This window comes from Mirounga leonina, unplaced genomic scaffold (assembly GCF_011800145.1).
Source record: "Mirounga leonina isolate KUSES-001 unplaced genomic scaffold, KU_Mleo_1.0 Mir_54, whole genome shotgun sequence".
NCBI lineage: Eukaryota > Metazoa > Chordata > Mammalia > Carnivora > Phocidae > Mirounga > Mirounga leonina.
This window is the reverse complement of record NW_023270812.1, coordinates 3,593,721-3,604,293: the sequence shown is the minus strand read 5'-3', so window position 1 is coordinate 3,604,293 and position 10,573 is coordinate 3,593,721. Positions and strand designations below refer to the sequence as shown.

General features: G+C 47.5%; 1 long non-coding RNA gene across 1 annotated transcript in view; it reads right to left on the bottom strand.

Annotated features, from left to right (window-relative positions):
• Nucleotides 1-7,520: 7,520 nt before the first annotated feature.
• LOC118001849 overlaps nt 7,521-10,573 on the bottom strand; it is a 55,100-nt gene continuing 52,047 nt past the window's right edge. Inside the window, exon 3 of the long non-coding RNA XR_004676860.1 lies at nt 7,521-9,085. This is a non-coding gene — a long non-coding RNA (uncharacterized LOC118001849). The remainder of the gene's footprint in view (nt 9,086-10,573) is intronic.

Sequence of the window (10,573 nt, the reverse complement as noted above, 5' to 3'; positions counted from 1 at the left end):
GTTTCTGGGATGGTTGAAATATTTTGAAAACATGCCGAGGCTAAATGATATTTATGGGTCCCTAGTTTTGCACTCACTATTTATTCCATTCTCCTTACTTGGCTCAGATCTGCTCATCTAGATAGAGCGATCCTCCTCTCCTAAATCGGGGCAGGGAGGACCACCCCCACCCTTGGCACCGAGCCACAGAAACAGGTAACTCCCAACCAAAGCCACTGTGGTCCCGTTCCCACAGTTCTGTTGCATCCAAGTTAGGATCTTCACAGAAAAAGAGCTTGAGAAGAGTCCATAAGCCAAGAAATATCTCACTTCTAGGATGACTATTTTCTGCACGTTCAGAATTTGTTTCTTTCCCGCTTCACAATGATTATGTTATGGAACATGGTGGCGGCCACTAAGATTGAAGGGGCAGCTTTCAAGTTTGTCCTTGTTGGGAAGGAATGTTTCGATAGTTCTGTGTACTCATGAGTCTTTTTGTCATCCTTCAAAGTGCCTGGCAAGTTCTGATTCTTCCATAAGTTTTTCTTTTCATTATTAAGTGCCTACTATCTGCCTGGCCTTATACTTTTCTTTTGATCTATCATATTATGCTTTTTATTTACATCCACAACAAAGCTGGGAATCCGAGTACGTCATTGCATAAGACAAGGGTGAGTGGGGACAGTCCCCACTCAGCTCTATTAAGGAGTCCATAGCCCTGGTGCTATGCCAAATCTAAAATACAAGTCCATTCTCCACTTGGAACTGGGGATCTGGTGGAAATTTCAAGTCATTTGTGCCATTGGGTGTCACGTAAGACCAAACCCACTGATGGCTCCTTCCTCACGTGCCTCACACCCACAGATCCAAACATGTTTGCTAGTGCTTATCCTTTCTTTCCCAACACTGTCTGAAGAGATGGTTAATCAAGTGACAGCTATGGATGTAAAAGAAGACAAGAGGACTAAGCTTCTAAATTGGGGCTGCTCAGGGGTCTCACGAGGTGGCTGGCTCAACTTGGAGCATTTCCACTGTACTTCAGAGTCGAATGGAAAACACAAACCAAACTCTCATTGTCTTTTATCCAGGTTTTCCAGGAGCTACAGATTTGAACAGATGCTGAATCTCTCTGTCTTGAGTGTAGTCTCCTGGGACAAAGAGGAAGAGCAGAAAGAGAATGAAGCTGGTGACCTCATTATGAGAACGAAGCCGGTGACCTCGTTATCGGTGGAGGAAATGCTCTCTTCTTCACGCTGGCCTCCAACCCTTCCTTGTGTCCCTGAGTTTCTGTGAGTGCCATCAAGTTCAAATGCAGGTGTACAACACTAAGATCCTCAGGAAGGCCCTGGCCCTTTAAGTAACTCAAGACTGCTATAACAACGTCTTCCTGAGAACCAACGAGGAAGGGTCTGCACTGTTATATGCATATATGCACATAAGCATTATTATCATTATTCCATGTCAGCTATATAAAATCTCAGAAAGGACAGCATTCTCCCTTCAATGTGGAACAGAAGGCAACATAAATATAGGTCCATTTTGTCCTCAACATCACCCTTTGTGCCAGTGACCCTCACAACCCACACACGGTGTTGCGTCTCCTTCCATCTGTATCCCCGACAGAAACAGGTAGCTCCAAGCTGCAATTCACTATTGGCCCAGAAACTGGCACATAATAACCTTCAAAAAATACATGTTGAATCTAACTGAATCTTCCTGCTCCTTTCTGGTGATTTCCATGAAGCCTTCTTCATCTCCCCTCGACGCCCATACTCACTGTCCTCTCAGTTGGCCGCCAGGAGCCATGTGAGTGAGAGACCCACATGGGCAGTGCTCCTGTGTTCCCCTCCACATCAGGAACTTAAAGCTGGATGGTCACCCTCTGTAAACAAAGGGCTGGAAACAGAGACTCTGACTAAGGAATTCCAGCCCTCTGGAGAGACCTGGTAGAGGGGTCTCCATACATCTCATCAGCCTTATCCTTCCCTGTCTAGATAGCCCACACTGACTCTGGTTCTCCCAGGCTGAGAAGCTCTGTGGGGACTTAGAAATGGTCTAGAATATGAAACCAAGAAGACCTGCATCGAAATTCTAGTATGTACTTGTTTATTTTCCAGGGGCAAATTCCCACATTTCTGAGCTTCAATTTACTCCACTGTTAAGGAAGTAACTATATGTGCTGTACAGAATTGTGAGAAGAAATAAAGGAGCTGCTGCCACACAGAGTCTTGAGGATTGAGAAAGAAAGCAGCTTAAGTAAAATTCCGAGCACTTAGCAGGTGCATGATTCAAATGCCAGCTAATTTTTTTTTCGTGGAGGGAAAAGCCAGGTCAGTAAAGTTGGGCTTCACTGCCAAGATGATGGGTCAGATTAGAACCGTGCTCACAGTTTCTGATCTTGGTCTCTTAGGGGTGACTGGAAACCTTCCAACAACCTCCCTACTTGCTTCAAATTGTTCTGGCAAACCACTCACTGGCAAAGCGTGGAGAAGAGTTTTGTGGTGTAGAGCAGAGATGCACACGTGCGAAAGAAGGGGCCAAGAAGAGGGCTCGATTTATACCTGAAAAGCTTGGAGTCACACATAGGAACTGAGCTGTTCACTGAGCATCGTTCCATGGGAAGTAGGTCTTGAGAGGTCGGAGCCCCAGATTTGGGGCTTGGCAAGAAAGGGCTGGTATTGCGTCACCTCCCTTGACTTGCTGCAATATCCTAGATGAACAGTTGCTATTTCATCCTTGTGGTGGATAACTGTGATCCCATAAACTTCGTAGGACCAGCTCGCATACACAAGGGAGGAACCAAAGTTAACATTTGTGCCGCACGCCCCTAGCAGAGATGCGGCAGAATAACAGTAGTAACAGCCAGGAGTTCCGTAGTGCTTGCTAAGTGCCCAACACCACTCTGAGCACTTGACAAACAACACATCACCCACTTCCCTTCTGACACAGATGCCCTAGTCTCACATGAGTGAGGTAAGAGTCTTTCAAACGGGGCATCACACATTTTCTTTTTCCAGAATGGCTTCCTCTAAGTCACACACACAACAAATGATTTCATCTTACTATGTTGGAAGTCCCACCACATCCAATATCAGGTGACCACGACATGCCCCGGTGTCATGCTGGGCCCAGGGTATGGTGCCCAAGGATGGCGATGCCCTGTGACTGGTCCCTTCAGCGCGGTCACTGAGATACCATGAAATCATGGAACTGCTCTCTTTGGTTCACTGGGATGAATTCCAGCTCTCCTGTCAGTACCAGCCAACCAGCATATGCGGCGCTTCTTTTTATAAAAAGGAACTTCCAAATACCGTGTTGCCCTGAGAATTCAATGAGGTAATGCCTGTAAGCCTCCTAGCACAGAGCCTGCACACAGAACAGAAGCTGAGCTTTCTGCCCAGTAACGGAGGGACATTCCAGGCAAAGGGAACAGCACATGCAAAGGCAAAGGCGCGAGGGAGAGGCTGAGGGACCTGAGAACAAGGGTGCCCTAGTTTGCTCGGGCTGCCATAGCAAAGGACCACAGGCTTCGTGGCTCAAACAACAGAGACAATGATGTCTGACATCTCTGGAGGTTCCAAGTCCAAGAGCAAGGTGTCAGCAGAGTTGGTTCCTTCGGAAGGCAGCGGACCTGTTCTAGAACTCTCTCCTTGGTTTGTGGGTGGCTGCCTTCCCCTTTTGTCTTCACATCGCCTTCCTTCTATGTGTATCTCTGTGCCCAAATTTCCCCTTTTTATAAGAACACCAGTCATATTGGGTTAGGGCCCAACCTAATGACCTCACTTTAACTTGATTCCCCCTGTAAATGTATTATCTCCAAAAAGGGCCACAATCTGAGGTACTGGGGGTCAGTGCTCCAACATATGAATCTGAGGCCACAGAGGGGGGAACAACTCAATGCTTAGCCAAGAGATTGGTTTCACTGGATTGCAGTCCAAGGTGGGGGGAAGGGGGGGTCAGTCAGAATGAACAGATAAGACAAAGTGATCCTGAAAAGCTAGCTGGAGACCAGATCCTTAAGAGCTTTAAATGAGGGCGCCTGGGTGGCTCAGTTGGTTGAGCGACTGCCTTCGGCTCAGGTCATGATCCTGGAGTCCCTAGATCGAGTCCCGCGTCAGGCTCCCTGCTCGGCAGGGAGTCTGCTTCTCCCTCTGACCCTCCCCCGTCTCATGTGCTCTCATTCTCTCTGTCTCAAATAAATAAATAAAATCTTTAAAAAAAAAAAAAGAGCTTTAAATGATATTCACTGCACATCAATATGTCATCAGTACTGGGCTGAGGAAATTCAAAGGTCAATAAGGCATGACCTCTGACCTTGACGGGCTGCAAGTCTGGTGAACACAGGCCTTGAAGAGATCATTTGAATAGTGGGCCAGGCGTGTACTTTAATGATGGGAATAATAAAATAATAATAATAATTTTAATGGGAAACACAGAGGCAGGAGCCCCTCACCCAGTGCAGCCTGGGGTGTACTAGCGAGATTGTGGTGGGGCGGGGTCACCCCAAAGTCCTGAAATGACAGAGAGGCCTCAGGGCGGGGCCAGAATTGGGCTAGCCCCCAGCTGGAGGGTCAGAGCAGCCTGAGTCCAAGCCTTCCCCTGAGCTGCTCCAGTCACTGTAGGAGCATGAACTGGTCTGTTCCCCGAACCCCCCAGCCCCCCACAGCACCCTGCAAATATTATCAGAGCACCAACCCTGCAGAAAGCATTACAGGAGACCCAAAGGGTAATCCCGCTGGATCTGGTAGGAGCAGGCAATGTGTACGGGAGAAGATAAAACATGGGGTCAAAATTGATGGGTCTCAGGAGAAGATCAGATGGGATGATAGGAGAGACCCCAAGAGAGGTGGTATATTAGTTTCCTGAGGCCGCGGTAACAAATCACCACAAACTTGGAGGCTTGGAACAGCAGATATTTATCCTGTCACCATTCTGGAGGCCAGAAGGGCAGCCCTGAAGTGTCAGCAGGGTCGACTCCCTCTGGAGGCTCTGAGGGAGAACCTGTTCCGGGTCCTCTCCTAACTTCCGGTGCTGCTGGCAATCCTAGGCGGGCCTGACTTTGGGGACACATCAGTTCAACCTCTGCCTCATCTTCACACAGCCTCCTCTCTGTGTCTCCGTGTGTCTTCTGTCTCTTATAAGGAACCCCTTCACTGGATTGAGCATCTACCCTCATCCAGATGAGCTCATCTCAAAACTCTTCCCTTCACTACATTTGCAAAGACCATTTCCTGACAGGGACGCTTTCACAGGTGCTGGGAGTTAGAACTTAGACATAACTTTCTGGGGGACAATTCAACCCATGATCAGCAGTTTGCCTCAGGTTGGGAGAAACAAGGGAGGATTTGGGGTTGGGGAGTAGGTAGCATCTGAGCTGGCCTTGCAGGAAGACGGAGGATTGGGCCTTTGGAGAGGTGGGAAAGGGACATCCCAGCAGAGGGGTGAGAGGAGCGAAGGTCCAGAGGCGCAAGAGCGCCATTCACACACAGAGGACACCAGCCATGTCACGGGAGGGCTGAACGAAGAGTGTGCATCTGGCTGTCCCTTCCTTGTGATTCCTTAAGTCGTCTCCGTCGTGAGCACCGTCCCTGTCATGACCCAGCACTGAGTTCAACCATGTGGCAGAGACATGGACCAAGGAATGCCCCTCTCCTCCATTCCCTCAGAGCAATTCCAGCTTGCCCACGTCCTGAGTTGTTTTGCTCCAATTCCCTTACAAATGTGCCCAGTCGAAAGTATCCCAAGAACCCAGTGTGACTCAAGAAATAAGCACCTCCCTGCACCTCAACTTCACTAGGTGCTTGAAGAATGAAAAGGTATTATTTTATTTTATTTTATTTTATTTTATTTTATTTATTTGGGGGAGAGAGAGAGAGAGCAGAGCAAGGAGGAGAGGCAGAGGGAGAGGGAGAAGCAGACTCCCCACTGAGGAGGAAGCCCGACAAGGGGCTGGATCCCAGGACTCTAGAATCATGACTTGAGCCGAAGGCAGATGCTTAACCGACTGAGCCACCCAGGCGCCCTGAAAAGGTATTATTTTTATCAAGAAAACACACCCTGGTCTCTGAAGGAGGAGACTACAACAATTACTTGAGATTTTAAGGAAAAGGTGGGGGGCAATAATTCCCACCTCTCGGGTTTGCGGTAAGGAGCTTACTTGATTAAGTCTGTACAATGCTTCACAGAGTGCTCAGCCTATAGGATGAGGCTGGCCACGGTAGAAAAGCAAAACCCAGAAGAGTTTGGGAGACCATCTTGGGCTCTCATTTGCCACTGAGTCTCTTCACTAGAAAGGTTTCCGGAGCACTGGCCCACTGGTGCAGTGATGGGAAGGCACGGTGGGACCCCATTACTTGCATGTCAGCCTGAGGGATTTCTGCTTTCTCCTAGAGCCGGTGGGAAGCTGTCGCCTTAGAAATCAGTGAGGTCAACTTGCGCTAGATTAACGTAAAGCAAAAGATGGACAAGCACTTGATGTATTGGGGCAGGGTCAGAAACTCGTAGTGTATGCCCCCTTCTCTCCTCCTTCTGAGTGCTCAGAGCCACGCGGAAAGCAGTGCTATCTAAGCAACTGGAGACACACATTTCTTTTACCCCCAAAAGAAGAGGGTTGATACAGGGTGCCTGGGTGGCTCAGATGGTTGAGCGTCTGCCTTCGGCTCAGGTCATGATCCCAGGGTCCTGGGATCGAGTCCCGCATTGGGCTCTCTGCTCCTTGGGAGCCTGCTTCTCCCTCTGCCTCTCTTGCTCTGTCTCTCATGAATAAATAAATAAAATCTTTAAAAAAAAAAAAGAGGGTTGATACAATCTTTAGAAAGTTGTGTTTGCAAGATGAGCCATCACTCCAAGCTGTTAAAGTTAATTCTTTTCAACTAGTCATATAGCTGCCAGTCATTTTGTTACCCACTTGTGCTCTTACTGTTAAAAATTTGTTAACTTCTTTAAAACCCACATTGAGTCAGACTGAGTGAACTCTGCCGTGGGCATTTCCATCACTCGACACTGAGCTTCTTAGCAATAGCCAGAGGTGGGACTTTCTGGCAAATGCTGTTTATCCATCTTTGAAATGAGACATTGATTGCAAGTAGATTTAAAAGGAAATTCCTGTAAAAGCATTTTTTCAATGATAGTCTTTGCTTTTTTTTTTTTTTTCACTCACCCATAACTTTCTGGAAAATTCTACTTTTGGCTGAATTTTCTCATCATTGTTTTCAGTATAAATTTGTTTTGTTTTTTATTAATGGAAAGTTCAGGGCTGGGAAAAATCCCTTTGGTAGCTTTTGAGATACAAGAATATGAAAAAAAAGATACTTTTTCCAATTAAAAGATATCTTTGGCCTTATTTTTCTTTTTAACAAAAACTTTGCATTTGAGGACTGGAGTAGATTCTAAGCAGTGGTTCTCAGTATCAGCCCCATATCAGAACTCCTCAAAAGGCTTTAAAAAATACTGATGCCCGCGGCGCCTGGCTGGCTCAGTTGGTGGAGTGTACAGCTCTTGATCTCGGGGTTGTGGGTTTGAACCACACATTGGGTGTAGAGATTACTTAAGAATAAAATATTTTTAAATAAAATACTTAAAAAAAAATACTGATGCCTGAGTCCAAAGACTCCAGAAAAATTAGTCTGGGTCCAGCCAGACTGGAGTAGGCTGTTCCTATTTCCTTTCTGAAACCATGTCTTGTCTCCCGCCATGGCCAGCAGGAGGGCAGCACCTCCCACCGGGATGGCTCCAGCCTTTCTGGGCTCCGGGATCATTAGAAGCTCCCCGGGCAGTACTGAGCACTACTCTCTTAGGACACTACCACCCCGATCTCCAAACTCGAAAAAGGATGCAGAGGTCTGGAGATTTCAGAAGGGAAAATCAATTCTTACTGGGGATAGTTCTTCCTGTTGAGAGAAAAATAGTTATTACTGTGTAAACCATATGTCTCTAAGAAAGACATGAAGGAACTTTAAGTGGAAAACCTTCATACCCCCCACACAACTGGTCAAGGATCCCCAGTATCAGATCATCTCCTATTGCTCTAGCAGAGACTGGTTCCTCACTAACACTTAAGAGCAAGGAATGCCCCCCACCCACCCATCCAGCTTCGGACAGGTATTTCTTTTTATGCTTGTGGGCATCAAAGAACAAAAGAGAGACTCTAGGGGATCGGCTATTTTCCTGGCTCTGTGGCCACCTTCTGCTATCATCAGGTCTTCGTCTGGACTCTTATAAAAGTTTTCCAAACGGTTCCTCAAGGAGGGGAAGCTGGGATAGACTTTTCTCCTCTGGTCATGCCGAGAAGGTGATCGCCAAGATGCACCACAGAGAAAACCAGACTCAGTACCGTGTCGGAAATGTCTTCTCCCTCCGGTGAAGTCCCCAGAGGAACATGACTCTGCTTCCTCGTCCCTCCTGACTCTGGACTGACCCCTGGACGGGCCCAACTAGTGAAGTTGCTGCCATTTGACAACACCCCATTGCCATTAGCTGCAAAGTCCAACCACACCTGCTTCACGCTCACAGATGGGTATTCACGGATTCAACAAGCCTTGACTGGCTGCCCCCTACCAGCCAGCCAGGGTGGAGAGAATATTGATTTTAATAACGCACAGCCCCTGCCCCCATAGAGAGACAGAGAAGCAAACCACTGCACGAGACACCCTCAGGGCCTGGTTATCAGACTTGTTTGAGCGTCCGGGTGCCTGAAAGTCATAAGAAAGGGTCTTGATCACCATGAAACGTTAATGCATTGACTGTAAAGTAGCTGTGTGATTTTGTACCAAATCAAATAGCATCACAGAGTAGATTTCAACAGAGATAAATGTCAGTGACACATTCATAATAAATATGGAGGGTGGGGGCTTAAAACTAAGCAAGTTCTATGTCTCAGATTTCTCTGTGAATCAAGAAAAGACCGTCACTCTTCTGTTTAGCCACAAAGCACTGAAGAGCAGTTGAGGAACCCCAGGAGGCTCCCTGGGAAGACATGAGGAGACCCTCAGTCCTTTGACGGTCACATCCACCCCACACGGTGCCTTCGCTGCCGCGAGAGAGACCCAGGGCTCTGGTGTGATGTATGTCCCACAGACGGCTCCTCTTCTGGGGGAAAGTAGTTTCTCTGTTGAGAAAAACAGTACAGAAAATATGTACATATTTTACTCATTCAATGAGCTCTGAGTAAAGTTGATCATCTGTATGTGCTGGGCTCATTGCTGAAATATTGTGCAAGCTCTCAGAGTCTGCCTGTTTTAACATTTTCAACCCGATCATGCCTAAAACAGAACAAACAAACAAAGTGTGCAGGAAGGCAAACTAACTACAAAAGTAAAATCCACGGAGATAAGATGCCCTGTCTGGGACTCCTGTGGGACACGGCCAGCATCTACCCAATATCCTCCTGTTGAGCTCTGTCTGTGGGACTCAGCGTCTGCAGGATTTGATGTTTTCCTTGGGCCATTTTGTTGACAATTCCAATTTTGAGATTGCAATGTAACACTGTCTCACTGTTTGTTCCTGGGTGGGCTGTTCATATTTCCTTTCTGAAACCATGTCTTGTCTCCCTCCATGGCCAGCAGGAGGGCAGCACCTCCCACCAGGATGGCTCCAGCCCTTCTTGGGGAAGGCTGTGGGAAGTCTCTCCTCTCTCTGGCTGGCTTCATGGAAGTTGAGTGAAGGTCTCTTAGACTCATTTGGAAAGAGGTTCCTCAGACTTGAGTATGGAATGGATTCTATAACACAGTCTGTTGTGTTTGTAAATTAATACACGTTGTGGGGCTTGGGCAAACGCCCTCGACCCTGCTCTCAGATTTCCTAGTTACCTCAGAATTCCCCTTCAGTTAAGAAACGTCTTGTGTATGTGTGTCCATCTGACCACTGGGCTTATTTGAAGTGCCTCCAATTAGAGAAAATGGGAACTAAGTGACTTTCATTTAAGGAAGTCCCATCTGCCTATCATCTTAAGGAGAGTTTAAAAATGAGAAGAAAAGAACCGCCAAAAAAAAAAAGTAATTTCCTCCTTGACAATTATTTCTGAATAGGAACTTGAGCAATCTTACTCAAGAGGGTGGGGGTTTTGTCCCCGTGCCTGTGCTCAGGAGTGCCTGAAAGGATGCCCGCCTCACGGTGTGTGGACTGGCACAGGGCAGCCCGCCTCCTTGCATAGAGCGCTTTGCTGCCCACCCCAAGCCCGCCAGGCTTCCTACAGCTTTCCCGGCGTCTGCCTCCAGTGATTCAGTCTTGACCGTCTGCTGCTTCACAGCACCTGCTGTCCTCTTCCCTCTGTCTTTATCTGTAGGTTTCAACCTAAGGCGGAGAGCTGATGCTAACCCCTTGACAAAGAAGCAAATACAGGCACACTTTCTGTCCCAATGAAAGAGAGAGAGAGATGTAATATATATCTCTATACTCTATATACCTATAGTTGTGGGCCAAACTGTCCCCCACCAAATTCGTCTGATGAAACCCTAACTCACAGTGCCATAGAATGTAACCATATTTTGGGACACCTGGATGGCTCTGTCGGTTAAACATCTGCCTTCGGCTCAGGTCATGATCCCAGGGTCCTGGGATCGAGCCCCACATCGGGCTCCCTGCTCAGTGGGGAGTC